This window comes from Saccostrea echinata, unplaced genomic scaffold (assembly GCF_033153115.1).
Source record: "Saccostrea echinata isolate AGI-Se365-2 ecotype Australia unplaced genomic scaffold, CSIRO_AGI_Sech_v1 ptg000028l, whole genome shotgun sequence".
Classification (NCBI taxonomy): Eukaryota; Metazoa; Mollusca; class Bivalvia; order Ostreida; family Ostreidae; genus Saccostrea; species Saccostrea echinata.
Genome location: NW_026889777.1, coordinates 17,737,761 through 17,755,334, shown reverse-complemented (window position 1 = coordinate 17,755,334; position 17,574 = coordinate 17,737,761). Strand labels below are relative to the sequence as shown.

Sequence of the window (17,574 nt, the reverse complement as noted above, 5' to 3'; positions counted from 1 at the left end):
ACCCAGTCGCTGTTCAAAGCTGTGCAGTGTACTTACATATATACAAAAGATCATGTCAAGTTACAGCGTAATTTAAGAAATAATCATGACTAGAACCTCGTATAATTATACTATGTTCAATCAAGCTTGTATTTGTTTTTTAAAATCCCATTGCATATATAAAAGATTTTAGAATGTTTTATTAGTGTAATGTTTGTCTCTTCTTCGACAGTCTTCAATCAAGAGAGAGAGAGCAAATGAGAGAAAGAAAAAGAGAACAAAAAGCGAGGGGGGGGGGAGGCGAGCAAGAAAGTGATAGAACCAATTTAATTTAATAAACAGCTGTTGTTAATAATGAAATCATTTATTTACATTACTATACATAGTTTCACTTTCACATACCACGGTTAGTCAAATTTACTTTATACTCATGCGCCACGTGCTATAGTACAATGATAGCATCATGTCTTAATTAAAAATTTAATCAGAAAACTAATCAACAATATTCTTGTCTTAGAATTTTCAATTGTTAATTATTTGACAGCATCAATATTCATGAATCTTGTGATAGCAAAATTAGGATGATGTTGTTATAAACTCTGGTATTCTATTTCTATATCATTTTTACATCAATCCTTGTGATTCATATTGCAGAAAACGTGCATTCGGAGACACCAACATTTTTTCATTAATTCACGTTGTGTACTCTAATACACCCTGTTGATTTTAAAAAGGGAGGGGGAGGGGGGGTCGTGAGCTGGGAAGAATATGTCACAGCTCTATTTTAGAGAATTTTATAGAAGTTTCAGGCCAATATTCATAAATTACGCTTTTCTTTGTGGTTTGGTTTGGTTTTGTATGTTGTTTAATGTCCCTCTCGAGAATTTTTCACTCATATGGAGACGCCTTCTTTGTGGTAAATTATACAATTTAACTTGGAATGAAAAACCATGTTTTCGTTATACACATTAATAACATCATGTATCTATAAGCTCAGTATTCCAGCTGCAACTTATCTCTTAAACTTATTTGTGTATCCTAATGGCACAGACAATTGTATTCATACCCGAGTAACAAAGCACTTCCCGGGTATGGATGTACTTTGGGTTCTACAAAATGAATGTAGGACCAGCTGTTTTTTGCCTTAGTTAAATCTAACAATTTTGCAGAATTTGTTTTCTCAAGAAGTAAATTCATGATTAAGAAAATGACTTGATGTAATTGATACTTTTTAAAGGACTGACATTCAGTGAAATTGTGTTATGTGTATTTTTAGATTATGTAAATTTCTTTACTCTTCAAACTTAGTTTTATAACTCTACAGTGTATGAGGAAAAATTAAAGGAAAAGATACACACTCAGTAAAACAGATGATATCCATTTATTTGTTTTCAGCAAAATAAACACCCAGAAAATAGTCATTTACCCATTCTTACCATTTAATTAACTACATTGATAGACTTTGTTATTGTCCGATTATAATCGTTGATTAGTTAGTTACAGTAACCTGATCATCCATTATGAAATTCTTACCAATTCCCATCACTAGCTCTTATGTATGTTATCAATAAGAAATTATTCCATCAAAGAAATGAAAAACTAGAAATATGTCCATAGGACATGAATGCCCCGCCGAGGGTATATTAGAAATGCAATATTTTAACACAAATTGAGAAAAGTGAGGTCAAGGTCAAAGGAAAGGTCAAGGTGAAAAAATATTGATGCAGTTGAATAGCTTACATCAGTATGTATCAGCATATGAAGTTTGACACTAATTTAAGAAAAGTGAGGTCAAGGTCAAAGGAAAGGTCAAGGTCAAAAATTGTTGATGCAGTTGAAAAGGTTACATCAGTATGTATCAGCATATGAAGTTTGATAAAAATATTATGAATGGTTTCTTTAAAACTGAGCTAAACACTGATTTGAAAAAAGTGAGGTCAAGGTCAAAGGAAAGGTCAAGGTGAAAAAATATTGATGCATTTGAATAGCTCTCATCAGTATGTATCAGCATATGAAGTTTGAGGTCAAAGGAAAGGTCAAGGTCAAAACATGTTGATGCAGTTGAATAGTTCTCATCAGTATGTATCAGCATTTGATGTTTGATAACACTATCTTGAATGGTATCTTTAAAACTGAGCTAAACACTAATTTAAGAAAAGAGAGGTCAAGGTCAAAAAATGTTGATGCAGTTGTATAGCTTATATCAGTATGTATCAACATATGGAGATTGATTACACTATCTTGAATGGTATCTTTAAAACTGAGCTAAACACTAAGTTAAGAAAAGTGAGGTCAAGGTCAAAGGAAAGGTCAAGGTCAAAACATGTTGATGCAGTTGAATAGTTCTCATCAGTATGTATCAGCATTTGAAGTTTGATAACACTACCTTGAATGGTATCTTAAAAACTGAGCTAAACACTAATTTAAGAAAAGTGAGGTCAAGGTCAAAGGAAAGGTCAAGGTCGACCCTAATTTGGGCTAAGATGAAATAAAAATAAAAGTCTCTAATTCAAGTTTTATTTTTATTTCTCCCGCCGATAGTTTATTTATAGTCACTGAAAAAATAAAAGAAATATAAATAAACTTTTCACAAGCCTTTCAAAATGCTATTTGTCATTGGCAGAGGTAAATATATTTATCCAATCACAGTATTCGAAGTGTCACTGCACAGCATAGCGCCAAAATGTCAGAATCGGAGGGTTTCATATATTTTTAAAGTCATTTAAAAAAGTGACATGTCAATGTCATATATTAGAAAAAGTATAATTTTCAGATTAACTTTTAATGAAAGATTGAATGAAATAGACGAAACAGTAATCTTGATCAAATGTCATGCAGAGGGCCATGTGGAAATTAAGGTTCTGTCATGTCAACCGCTTGTTTTGAAAGGTTTTGAGTACGTATTATCTTTGACAGTTGCTTCAATACATTGAAATACGTCTTGAAGATTTTTTTAAACTTAATTTTAAGACAATAGTGTTTTCTCTTACAATTAAGGACAGAACAGAACACTGTAGAACTGATAGAAAGTGGCGTGACTGAGGAAATTCGAGTCACAACTTTCACCCGTTTTAATGACAAATATTGGAATTCAAAATTACTTACGAAAATATATGTTTGATTGATACAAGACATTATTTCCTTTTTTATCATTTTATGGAATTTTGCATGCTATATAACAAATTAATGCACATCAGCTATTAATAACAGCTGATATAGTGTATAATTATGTCTCTTGTTTAGTAAAACAGCATTTTTACCACTAGGGAAAAGTATTGTTGTAAATGATACGCTCTTACAAATATTATTTAAATTCAAGACCTGGCTCCTTTTTTTCATTCAAAAGTTGTGGATTATAGAACCAGTTTCAACCACTAAATTTTTGAATTCTGCAGTAAACAGAATATTGTCATGTGTATTTTACATATGTATACTATGGGAAAGATGTACATATTTTCTACAATTATGTTGAAAGTTAGCATGCTCAGAAAGAAAAATATAAGGATAAAAAGAGATCAAACATACTACAGATTGAGGAAGTTTGAATGTGTTTTCAATAGAGAGATTGGGGTACTTTTTTCCACCTACATATGTATTAATTTGAATTGCATTGCAAAAATATTATACAACTTTTCTTTTTATCATGTCTCACGTGCAATTCTGTGAATTAATTTATTTTAGCTGATCCATTGAATGTCTCACTGTATTTTTGCCATAACTTTGCCAGAGCTAGTCCAAAATCCTCAGATCTTGTAACTTGCTGAATACCGAAAAATAAAAGATTCTAAAAAGTTTATGAGGGGTGTGACATAAGTCCTATAAGTTTTACTGTGGTGACACTATGATACATGTATTTGACGACAGAGAAGACTATAGATTTGTATGTTTGATTTTCATTAATATTAGAAACTGCAAGCTGTTCATACTAGAAATGCACCCCCTGCCCCAAATATCTAAGAGAAAATTAAATTTAAAATAGTTCATTGATACATTAACGTACCAATTTTGTGTTTTGTACACATAAGTTTTTCATATAACCCTTTTTTCCTAACAAATTAAGGTCATAGAAAAAAATTCCATCTTTAATTAAAAATAAAAATTTTCATTGCATTTTTTCATTTTATTTTTATTTTTCTGACCGACTGCTTAAATTTCAAGCTTTTATTTTTATTTTTATTTCGACCCCCCGACTCAAATTTTTGAAAAAAAATTCCCGTAAAACAGAAAATAAAAAAAATGTTGGCCTAACACTACCTTGAATGGTATCTTTAAAACTGAGCTAAACACTAATTTAAGAAAAGTGAGGTCAAGGTCAAAAGAAAGGTCAAGGTCAAAAAAAGTTGATGCAGTTGCATAGCTCTCATCAATATCTATCAGAAGTTTGATAAAAATATCTTGGATAGTTTCTTTGAAACTGAGCTTTGAACAGAGCTAAACGCAAAGTGTGACGGAAGGACAAATTGATTTGTTGATAAAGAATTGGTTTTTACACTGCCTGATATATTTAAAAAAAAATAAAACTAAGAAATCTTTGCTTGATACAGGTACATGCATTTGGGGGGCTAAGACAGAATTCTCTCTCTCTGTGTATAATTTGTTTATATATACGTATGACAGCATATTACTAAAATATCATTTACTGAAATTCAAATATATCACATATAATATGAATGCCTCTTTGTATCCTCTTGTCCACATTCATGACGGGGAGGGGGGGGGGGTGTCAAAAGTAGAAGTCTCGCTGCTAAAAAATCGTTAAAAAAAAAATGTCACATAAAATATAATTGCATGAACATTTTAGAATACCTGTGTATTTATGTAACACAGCCACAGACCTTTGTAAAATATTTTAAATTGTGATTTTTCTATTATTATACGCGCGTCTTTAGACGGGACGTATAATGTTATGGTGTTGACATGTCCGTCTGTCTGTCCGTCTGTCTGTCTGTTAGCTTTTCTCGTGTCCGGCTCATAACTTTAATACTATTAGGCCTAGGATTATCAAACTTTGTCAGCTAATACTTCTTGGGTAGAAGGTGTGTCGCGCACTAAAAGTAGGTCGCTCTGACTTTTGATTAAGATGCTACAGTGAAGGGAACTAATTTTGTTACATAAACCAGCATTAGCATAAGCATTAGTAGCATCAGGATCGAGCTAGCATCAGCATCAGCATTTAAAAAACAGCATTACCAGGATCAGCATCAGCAAGCAAAGGATAAAACCAGCATTGACCTACATAAAATCAGCATTATCCTACTAGCATCAGAAAATCAATGAGTTTTAATTCAGTAAAAAATTAAAAAAAAAAAAGAAAGAATATTGGTTAAAGTATTCACATTATTGATACATAGTGAGATATTATGATCAAATAATTGTAAAAGGCACTTCTATTGCTTTAAACGGCAATGCTGAAATTCATTATCTACTTGCGGTAGCATGATGCTACTTCCGGTAGCATTGACCTAATTATAAAACAGCATCAGGATAAGGATTACTAGCATTAAATCAGCAAGCAAAGGAAGTATTCAAATCAGCAAGCAAAGGAAGCATTCAAATCAGCATCGATGCTGTAACAAAATTAGTTTCCTGCACTGTATGGCCAAATATGGAAAAATCCTGTCCGGCTCATAACTAGAAAATTATTAGACTTAGAATCATCAAACTTGGCCAATTTATGCATCTTAGGTAGAAGGTGTGTCGCGACCTATTTCAAGGTCACTGTGACCTTTAATTTAAGTGAAATTAAAAATAAAACTGTCTTTTTACTATTAGATTATACAGTCCAAAAAAATGCAAGAGTGTTGCAGTATCCTTATTAAAAATATGTTAAATCAAGAAAATACTTATTTTTCCATTAAATACTTTACAGCAATCTATAACAAATGTAATGTTACAAGAGAAATTCCACCTCTCCCATGGGTGTAATTATCAAGCACTGGTCAAGGAGAATTTGATAACAGAAAATTGCATGTCAAATTAGAGAGAAATTAATGTGTTGAGTGTGAGGAGCTAACTGGTAGAACATCTCTGATCAAGCAAGTGTTATCTATATCTCTTGGGAACTGGGTAAAAAGAATCAGCCCTGTTGGATTAAATAGTTGGCTAGCCTAACTTGAATTTGGTGAACAGTAATTAAAACTTCTTTGATATTGTATAATAAATTAATTTGATATTGTATGATAAACTAATTGATATTGTATAATATAATTAAAACTAATTATACTGGGGGGGGGGGGGGGGATTGGAATCAGCATGCCCATTGTCTGTATGAATTGCAGATTAAAACCAGTATGACATTAAATCTAAAAATAATCAAGTATTCAAAAAAATGTTTTAATTATGGTAGATAGTCCCTACAAATCTAAGAGTAATGCAGGAACCTTATTAAAAATATTGCATCAAGATTACACAAGTTTTTTTCTTTTTATAAATGTTTGTAACAAATAAAAAAAAATCTTTGTTTTCAAATTTAATATCAAAATGACATAAATATGCATTTTTATTGCACTACAAAGCAGATAGTATGTATAGATCCATTCATCCATTGGGAGTAATGACTGTACATGCATCCAGTTAAAGATTAATTAATGAGTTCACTGTAGGAAGGCTAGCTGTCTCAATCATTTCTGTTAGAGGATCTCTGATTAAGCAGCTCTTATCTGTATCCTTTGGGAATTGGACAGAAGAACTGCTTGTCAGTTTATAGCCTATGTCATTTGATGGCCAGCCTTTTATTTTGGATATAATTTGATATAGATTAAGTTGTTAAGACTAAATTGATTTTGTTTAATATGATATTTTTAATTAATTTTTTGTAAATATCAACAAATTCAGAGCATCATGTCTCACAAATCTGAAAGGTGGAAGGGGGGGGGGGGGGGGGCTGCAGATGGGCATTTGTCAAGCTTTAACACAAGTTGTGTTACACAACCAGTTGAAGATCTATAATGTTATATATGTTATAATTAATGCCTACACCACAGGAGATGTATAAACAAATATTACGAGGAATGCAAAAATCATTGAAATCCTTGTGTCAAGGTTGACATGATTTTCTTGCACTCTAAACTGTTTATGACAATTGAACAATATTTGACGGGCGTATCATGCTGTGGCGGGGCACTTTATTTTACATGGAATCACCTCCTTATGGAAACACACATATCCTTGTAATTTCTCTACTTTGACTACAGAATTTTGTATTAATATCGCTGTGTAACAGCAATAAATCTTTTGTGACTAAACAGCTTAATTTAAACATAATATATATGTGCAGAAAATAATGTAAGAAACACAATTAATAGGCGTACTTAATGTGCATTTTCTCATGATAATGTGGAAACATTTATTTATTTAATGATTTATTTATTTATTTAATTACTTGTTCTGGAAGTGTTTAGAACCATTTTTAACATAGTATGCTAATGTTGGCACTCCAAAATCAATTTATTTATGAGATGTATTGATGTTTTTGCACCTAACAATAGAATAAAGAAGAATGCATACAATGCAAGGCAAAGATCAGAGACATTCCGAATAAATCGTTTATCTTGCATTCACCGATCATTCACTGTTCATTTTGCGCTCGAATTTTTGGTCCGTTTGCGTTCTGCATTTGCTCACTGTTCACCGACCATTCACCAAATTGCGTTCAGCATTCACACATCGTTCAGCGTTTGTTCAGCGTTCATTCACCGTTCGCTCTGCGTTCATTCACCGTTCGCTCTGCGTTCGCTCACCGTTCAAGTGGGAAAGTAGAACATCTGAGGGACTGTATTGATGAGAGCTATTCAACTGCTTCAACATTTTCTGACCTTGACATTTCCTTTGACCTTGACCTCACTTTTCTTAAATTAGCGTCAAACTTCATATGCTGATACATACTGATATAAAGTATTCAACTGCATCAATTTTTTTTGATCTTGGCCTTTCCTTTGACCTTACTTTTTAGCTCACCTGAGCTGAAAGCTCAAGTGAGCTTTTCTGATCACATTTTGTCTGTAGTCCGTCTGTCTGTCTGTCTGTAGCTGTCCATCCGTCTGTAAACTTTTCACATTTTCGACTTCTTCTCCAGAACAACTGGGCCAATTTCAACCAAACTTGCCACAAAGCATCCTTGGGTGAAGGGGATTCAAGTTTGTTCACGCCCTCTTCCAAGGGGAGATAATTAAGAATTGGTGAAAAGAAACTGGGGGGATAAGCCGAGTCATATGCCTACATAACGATCGATAAAAAATCAATAAATTCATTTTACAAAAATTTCACTTTTTGTTGAATTAGTGTAATGCTTATTACCATTTGCATATAAATTTGACAAAACCTGAATACTGTAACAGCGAAAATGATTCTGATTAACACAACAAAGTGGCATCACCCTCAATTTTCACAGAAACTGACATAAATTGGATGATATAACTACATTTTTTAAATAGAGTGGGTCATCGTACCATTTTTTTGACAACGATTAATGAAAGGCAATGGAAAGATGTTGCTTTTTACACTTGCAAAAATTTGGTATGAAGACCCACTCTACATAAAAAATTAAGTTAACTTACTTAAATTTTCACCGTGGTCTTAAAAAATTCTAAGTCCAAAAACGCTTGCTAAATATAGAGAACTGTAAGCTATTTAAATGGACATGTTAGTGTGTCTCAGTGGTCTAGTGGTCAGCGAGGAGCTCTTTAAAGGGACGTTTATTGAGGAAAGTGTTCGAGTCATGCTCTAATTTTTTGATTTTTTTTTTTTTTTTTTTTTTTTGGTTGTTGATTTTTTTGGTTTTAATTTTGTTTTACTTTATAAAAAATGTCTATAGGAATAACATATTTTTCACTGGAAATAAAATATATACATGAAGTAATGAACTTATTTACAGTAAATTATTTAAAATGCCGGATAAAAATTATAATAGATATTTGAATACTTTTATTCCCGTTTTATTTATTTTACATAAAAGCGCTTCTAGATCACCATTATCATTATATACGATGTTAACATTTTTATAATATCTCCACAATAAGTGTAAACACTCAATATGCAGATTAATTAATAGAAGTCCCTACCCATATTAGACATTTGTGACAGTAAATGAAAGTCAACTGTTTAACTTGTTTAGAATATAAATATCATTTTGAAAACTACGGTAAACATTAAAATGCTTAAGTAAATTCGAACAATTGAGAGATTTTTTCCAATAAATGTTCTTGCATAGCCGAAAAATGGGCATGGGCACATGGCTCGTCTTATCCCCCCAGATTCTTTGGTGTCATCTTTTAAAAATCTTCTTCTCAAGAACCATTGAGCCAGAAAAGTTTATACTGATGTGAAACCTTCATTACATAGTGTAGATTCAAGTTTGTTCAAATCGTGACCCCCGGGGGTAGGGTGGGGCCACAATGGGGGATCAAAGTTATACATAGGAATATATAGGGAAAATCTTTAATAATCTTCTTCTCAAGAACAACAAAGCCACAATTAGTCATATTGATATGGAATCATCCTCAGGTAGTGTAGATTTAAGTTTGTTCAAATCATGATCCCCGGGAGAAGGGTGGGGCCACAATGGGGGATCAAAGTTTTGTATAGGAATATATAGAAAAAAAAATCTTCTTCTCAAGAACATCAGAGTCACAATTAGTCATATTGATATGGAATCATCCTCAGGTAGAGTAGGTTCAAGTTTGTTCAAATCATGACCCCCGGGGGTAGGGTGAGGCCACAATGGGGATCCAAGTTTTACATAGGAATATTTAGGGAAAATCTTAAAAAATCTTCTTCTCAAGAACAACAGAGCCACAATTAGTTATATTGATATGGAATCATCCTCAGGTAGTGTAGATTCAAGTTTGTTCAAATCATGACCCCTGGGGGTAGGGTGGGGCCACAATGAGGGATCAAAGTTTTGTATAGGAATATATAGAAAAAAAAATCTTCTTCTCAAGAACAACAGAGTCACAATTAGTCATATTGATATGGAATCATCCTCAAGTAGTGTAGATTCAATTTTGTTCAAATCATGACCCCCGGGGGTAGGGTGGGGCCACAATGGGGGATCAAAGTTTTACATAGAAATATATAGGGAAAATCTTTAAAAATCTTCTTCTCAAGAACAACAAAGCCACAATTAGTCATATTGATATGGAATCATCTTCAAGTAGTGTAGCTTCAAATTTGTTCAAATCATGACCCCTGGGAGAAGGGTGGGGCCACAATGGGGGATCAAAGTTTAACATAGGAATATATAGGGAAAATCTTTAAAAATCTTCTTCTCAAGAACAAGAAAGCCACAATTAGTCATATTGATATGGAATCTTCCCCAAATATTGTAGATTCAAGCTAGTTTAAGGCATCCTCCAGTGGTAGGGTGGGGCCATAATGGGGGATCAAAGTTTTACAATAGAACATATACAGGAAATATCTTTAAAAATCTTCTTCAATCTCAAGAACAACAAAGCCATGATCAGTCATATTGATATGGAAGCATCCTCAGGTAGTGTACAATCAAGTTTGTTCAAATCATGACCCCCCCCCCCCCCCCAGGGTAGGGTGTTAGACATATTTAAAATTCTGTTTTAAAGAACAGCAAAATCATGATTAGTTATATGAAGATAGAAGCATCCTCAGAAGGTTTATATTCAATTTCATTCAAAACATGGCACCTTGGGGTAGGGTATGCCTAGAACAGGCGATCAAAGCTTTATATATGAATATATAGGAGAAATATAGGAGAAGAAATCTGCTGACGAAGAACAGCAGGGCCATATTGACTCAGGTGAGCGTTGTGGCCCATGGGCCTCTTGTCTCAATTTGTGTTTAACTCAGGTTTTAAAGAAAACATTATATTTTTTTTTATTAAACTTCATATGCTAATATATACTGATGTAACCTTTTCCACTGCATCAACATTTTTTTACCTTTCCTTTGACCTTAACTTCATTTATTTTAAATTAGTGTTTAGCTCAGTTTTAAATAAACCATTCAAAATATTTTTATCAAACTTAAATATGCTGATATGTATTTGTGAGAAGTATTCAACTGCATCAAAAACATTTGACCTTGAACTTTCCTTTGACCTTGACCTCACTTTTCTTAGGTTTGCATTTCGCTTAATTTAAAAGAAACCATTTAAGATATATTTATGTAAGTTTATGCACTTACACATAATTTGGTGAGAATTTATCATCTATATCCAACTTTTTAGATTTCAATTTCAATTTTAAAGAAACTATTCAAGATATTCTCATCAAATTTCATACACTAATACAAATTTACATGTTGCATTACTAATATACCCTCAGCGGGCATTCATGTCCTATGTACATATTTCTAGTTCTTTCTCCATATACAAACTCTCTAGTTCTTCCACCCTTGTCTTTTTTACTTAAACAGGGGACACCAATTCTCTGAATTAGCTTGTCATCCATTAAAGGCAAAAATAAAATCTGGTGCACTAGTATATGAAGAATTTGTTTATATAATAAGTTAAGGGGATTTTTTTTTCAGGTGTGCATGATGCAAGTTCTTGGATTGTGTGTAGTCTATGAAATTCACATTTATTCTAGGGTAAGTATGTTTAATGTCAATTTTTTCTTCAATCTACTTTGTTGTTCGAGCATTAATCTTTATTAGGTCACCTGAGTCACTCAGGTGACCTATTGCTATCCATTCTCATCCGTCGGCGTGCGTCGTGCGTTAACATTTGGAACATTTTTAGCTTCTTCTCTGAAACCGCTTAACCAATTTCAACCAAATTTGGCATATAGCATCTATGGGTGAAGGGGAACAAAAATTGTGAATTTCATGGTCCCTGCCCCCCTGGGGCCTGAGGGGTGGGGCTAAAACCACCAAAATTCATGCAATCTTTAAAAATCTTCTTCTTTACTCCTGGACATCAAGCAGTCAAACTGTTGGCATGATTGTAATAAGCATTGAGCCCTCAACCAAAATTGTGAAATTCATGGCCCCAGGGTCAGGGGTTCTGGCCCCAGGGTGGGGCTATATAGATCATATAGTGAAAGTGCATTATTTCTTTGAAAATCTTCTTCTCTGCTCCTGGGTATCAAATAAGGTAACTAAGTACATAGTTATGAAGAGCAAGACTGCCTCTTCCAAAATTGTGAAATTCATGGCCCCAGGGTCAGGGGTTCTGGTGTTAGGGCGTGGCTCTATTGATTATATAGTGAAAATGCATTAATTCTTTGAAAATCTTCTTCTCTGCTCCTGGGTATTAAATAAAGTAACTAAGTTCATAGTTATGATGAACAAGAGTGCCTCTTCCAAAATTGTGAAATTCATGGCCCCAGGGTCAGAGGTTCTGGCCCCAGGGTGGGGCTATATAGATCATATAGTGGAAGTGCATTATTTCTTTGAAAATCTTCTTCTCTGCTCCTAGGTATTAAATAAGGTAACTAAGTACATAGTTATGATGAGCAAGAGTGCCTTTTCCAAAATTGTGAAATTCATAGCCCCGGGGTTAGGGGTTCTGGTGTAAGGGCCGGGCTCTATTGATTATATAGGGAAAATTCATTAATTCTTTGAAAATCTTCTTCTCTGCTCCTGGGTATTAAATAAAGTAACTAAGTACCTAGTTATGATGAACAAGAGTGCCTCTTCCAAAATTGTGAAATTCATGGCCCCAGGGTCAGTGGTTCTGGCCCCAGGGTGGGGCTATATAGATCATATAGTGAAAATGCATTAATTCTTTGAAAATCTTCTTCTTTGCTCCTGGGTATTAAATAAGGTAACTAAGTACATAGTTATGATGAGCAAGAGTGCCTCTTCCAAAATTGTGAAATTCATGGCCCCGGGGTTAGGGGTTCTGGTGTAAGGGCCGGGCTCTATTGATTATATAGGGAAAATTCATTAATTCTTTGAAAATCTTCTTCTCTGCTCCTGGGTATTAAATAAAGTAACTAAGTACATAGTTATGATGAGCAAGAGAGCCTCTTCCAAAATTGTGAATTTCATGGCCCCAGGGTCAGGGGTTCTGGTGTTACGACGGGGCTCTATTGACTATATAGTGAAAATGCATTAATTCTTTGAAAATCTCCTCCTCTGCTCCTGGGCATTAGGTGATAAACTAAGTACCTAGTTATGATGAGGAGGTGGACCCCTTCCAGAATTGTGAAAGCCATGGCCCCTGGGTCAGGGGTTCTGGTGTTAGGGCGGGGCTCTATTGATTATATAGTGAAAATGCATTAATTCTTTGAAAATCTTCTCCTCTGCTCCCGGGCATTAAGGTGATAAACTAAGTACCTAGTTATGATGAGGAGGTGGACCCCTTCCAGAATTGTGAAAGCCATGGCCCCTGGGTCAGGGGTTCTGGTGTTAGGGCGGGGCTCTATTGATTATATAGTGAAAATGCATTAATTCTTTGAAAATCTTCCTCTCTGCTCCTGGGTATTATTTAAACAAACTAAGTGCATGGTTATGATTCATAAGGATGCCTTTTCAAAAATTGTGAATTTCATGGCCCCAGGGTCAGGGGTTCTGGTGTTAGGGTGGGGCTCTATTGATTATATAGTGAAAATGCATTGATTCTTTGAAAATCTTCTTCTCTGCTACTGGAGATAATTTAAACAAACTAAGTGCATGGTTATGGTACATAAGGATGCCTTTTTAAAAATTGTGTATTTCATGGCCCCAGGGTCAGGGGTTCCGGTGTTAGGGCGGTGCTCTATTGATTTTATAGTGAAAATGCATTGATTCTATGAAAATCTTCTTCTTTGCTACTGGAGATTATTTAAACAAACTAAGTGCATGATTATGATAGGCAAGGATGCCTCTTCCAAAATTTTTAAATACATGGCCTCAGTTTTTGGGGTTCTTGAGGAGGGAGGGGGGAGGGGGGCTCTATTGATTATATAATGAAAATGCATTAATTCTATTAATTAATCATTAACTAATCCTGTCTGCTCCTTAGTGTTGAGCTGATAAATAAATTGCTTAGCTATGATGAAGATGGGAGCTTCGAACAGAATTTTTAAATCTTGTGGTCCTAGGGTCAGGGGTTCTGGCATAACGAGGGGGGGGGGGGGGGCTTTTGATAATATAGTGGAAAAGTGTTAAATCTTTGAAGTCCATAGTTATGAATTTGTAAATTTCTTGACCCTTGGTCTTGGGTTCTGGTGTTAGGGTAAGGCTTTGTTGAATCTGTAGTGAAAATGCATTGTACCTGTGAAATTCTTCTCTTCTTCTGGGCATATCGAAAGCAAACTGAGTAAAAGTTTAAATGATATAAGTAAGCGTATTTCTACCAGATTTTTGAACATCTGGACAATTTGTCTAAGCATTCTGGTCCTGGACAGGGCTCTATTAATTTGTATTCTACTGAGAGAAGTTATTCCCCTTTTCCATTCACCTTTGATAATTAATCACTGTAAATAATGTATTTGAAAGGTTAATAGAATAAGATAATTATGCAAGAATGTTTATCGTATAATTCAAAAAGTACTTTCTTAGTTTTAATAATCAGGCAGACCTGTAAGTAATAGATAAATAAAAATGAGACAAAAATAACTTATGAAAAGTTCTTCAAAGACCATAAGAGAGGTCAATGCTAGAGGTCTTAATATGGGTTTAAAAATAGTACAGAAGCACTAATAGTTTGTTAATAGTCTGCATGGTGATAATGTTAAGTGGGGGACAGATTAGAACTTAAGTTATGAGTTGATACTGAATACTAGACTAATTATTTTGTTTATCCTGATCTTCCTTACTTCTCTTGATTTAGGGCAACAAAGCTTCATCTGTCAGTGTATTTAACTTCTAAATTGTTGTATTATACTCAGGTGACCGTTAAGGCCCTTGGGCCTCTTGTTTTTTTTTTTGTCATTATCTGCTGAAAGTCTCATTACTTCATGAATTTAGTTAAAAGCTTTATTGTAATAAATGATGTAAATATTGCCTTGTGTGAGACCTAAAGTCATTAACAGGATCAGAACTTCCTTGCTGTCCCTGAGAGCAGACAATAATGGAATTGAAAGCAGTTATTTGCCCTACTTTAATAAAGGTAAGGCTACTTGTTCCTGCCAAATGGCCATGGGTTGTAGTTGATAGGTACAGCTTAGGTCCTGCATATTCTATAGATTCGGCTTTGAGGTCATCATTTTCTGTTAAGTGGGTTCGATTAGAGGGTGGTGTTTTTGGTGAGGTTTGGGTTAGAGGGAGGTATTTTAAGTTAGTATTTTTTATTTGATTGGTTAAAGTTCTTTTCATTTGATTGGTTAAGCTTCTTGTCGTCATTTTGTGTTAGGAGAGGGCGGTGGGAGGTTGGTCTATTTAGCTTGTGGGGTCATCATTTTCTGTTAGAAGGTTTGGGTTAGAGGGAGGTATTTTAAGTTAGTCTTTTGTATTTGATTGGTTAAAGTTCTTTTCATTTGATTGGTTAAGCTTCTTGACGTCATTTTGTGTTAGGAGAGGGCGGTGGGAGGTTGGTCTATTTAGCTTGTGGGGTCATCATTTTCTGTTAGAAGGTTTGGGTTAGAGGGAGGTATTTTAAGTTAGTCTTTTGTATTTGATTGGTTAAAGTTCTTTTCATTTGATTGGTTAAGCTTCTTGACGTCATTTTGTGTTAGGAGAGGGCGGTGGGAGGTTGGTCTATTTAGCTTGTGGGGTCATCATTTTCTGTTAGAAGGTTTGGGTTAGAGGGAGGTATTTTAAGTTAGTCTTTTGTATTTGATTGGTTAAAGTTCTTTTCATTTGATTGGTTAAGCTTCTTGACGTCATTTTGTGTTAGGAGAGGGCGGTGGGAGGTTGGTCTATTTAGCTTGTGGGGTCATCATTTTCTGTTAGAAGGTTTGGGTTAGAGGGAGATATTTTAAGTTAGTCTTTTGTATTTGATTGGTTAAAGTTCTTTTCATTTGATTGGTTAAGTTTCTTGACGTCATTTTGTGTTAGGAGAGGGCGGTGGGAGGTTGGTCTATTTAGCTTGTGGGGTCATCATTTTCTGTTAGAAGGTTTGGGTTAGAGGGAGGTATTTTAAGTTAGTCTTTTGTATTTGATTGGTTAAAGTTCTTTTCATTTGATTGGTTAAGCTTCTTGACGTCATTTTGTGTTAGGAGAGGGCGGTGGGAGGTTGGTCTATTTAGCTTGTGGGGTCATCATTTTCTGTTAGAAGGTTTGGGTTAGAGGGAGGTATTTTAAGTTAGTCTTTTGTATTTGATTGGTTAAAGTTCTTTTCATTTGATTGGTTAAGCTTCTTGACGTCATTTTGTGTTAGGAGAGGGCGGTGGGAGGTTGGTCTATTTAGCTTGTGGGGTCATCATTTTCTGTTAGAAGGTTTGGGTTAGAGGGAGGTATTTTAAGTTAGTCTTTTCTATTTGATTGGTTAAAGTTCTTTTCATTTGATTGGTTAAGCTTCTTGACGTCATTTTGTGTTAGGAGAGGGCGGTGGGAGGTTGGTCTATTTAGCTTGTGGGGTCATCATTTTCTGTTAGAAGGTTTGGGTTAGAGGGAGGTATTTTAAGTTAGTCTTTTGTATTTGATTGGTTAAAGTTCTTTTCATTTGATTGGTTAAGCTTCTTGACGTCATTTTGTGTTAGGAGAGGGCGGTGGGAGGTTGGTCTATTTAGCTTGTGGGGTCATCATTTTCTGTTAGAAGGTTTGGGTTAGAGGGAGGTATTTTAAGTTAGTCTTTTCTATTTGATTGGTTAAAGTTCTTTTCATTTGATTGGTTAAGTTTCTTGACGTCATTTTGTGTTAGGAGAGGGCGGTGGGAGGTTGGTCTATTTAGCTTGTGGGGTCATCATTTTCTGTTAGAAGGTTTGGGTTAGAGGGAGGTATTTTAAGTTAGTCTTTTGTATTTGATTGGTTAAAGTTCTTTTCATTTGATTGGTTAAGTTTCTTGACGTCATTTTGTGTTAGGAGAGGGCGGTGGGAGGTTGGTCTATTTAGCTTGTGGGGTCATCATTTTCTGTTAGAAGGTTTGGGTTAGAGGGAGGTATTTTAAGTTAGTCTTTTGTATTTGATTGGTTAAAGTTCTTTTCATTTGATTGGTTAAGTTTCTTGACGTCATTTTGTGTTAGGAGAGGGCGGTGGGAGGTTGGTCTATTTAGCTTGTGGGGTCATCATTTTCTGTTAGAAGGTTTGGGTTAGAGGGAGGTATTTTAAGTTAGTCTTTTGTATTTGATTGGTTAAAGTTCTTTTCATTTGATTGGTTAAGCTTCTTGACGTCATTTTGTGTTAGGAGAGGGCGGTGGGAGGTTGGTCTATTTAGCTTGTGGGGTCATCATTTTCTGTTAGAAGGTTTGGGTTAGAGGGAGGTATTTTAAGTTAGTCTTTTCTATTTGATTGGTTAAAGTTCTTTTCATTTGATTGGTTAAGCTTCTTGACGTCATTTTGTGTTAGGAGAGGGCGGTGGGAGGTTGGTCTATTTAGCTTGTGGGGTCATCATTTTCTGTTAGAAGGTTTGGGTTAGAGGGAGGTATTTTAAGTTAGTCTTTTCTATTTGATTGGTTAAAGTTCTTTTCATTTGATTGGTTAAGCTTCTTGACGTCATTTTGTGTTAGGAGAGGGCGGTGGGAGGTTGGTCTATTTAGCTTGTGGGGTCATCATTTTCTGTTAGAAGGTTTGGGTTAGAGGGAGGTATTTTAAGTTAGT

The 17,574-nt window shown here is 34.7% G+C and overlaps 1 long non-coding RNA gene across 1 annotated transcript in view; it reads left to right on the top strand.

The window, feature by feature from the left end:
- The window catches only part of LOC133194202 (uncharacterized), an 83,734-nt gene that overhangs the window by 14,387 nt on the left and 51,773 nt on the right, over window positions 1-17,574 (top strand). Inside the window, exons 2-3 of the long non-coding RNA XR_009722054.1 lie at window positions 11,479-11,538; window positions 14,910-14,986. This is a non-coding gene — a long non-coding RNA (uncharacterized LOC133194202). The remainder of the gene's footprint in view (window positions 1-11,478; window positions 11,539-14,909; window positions 14,987-17,574) is intronic.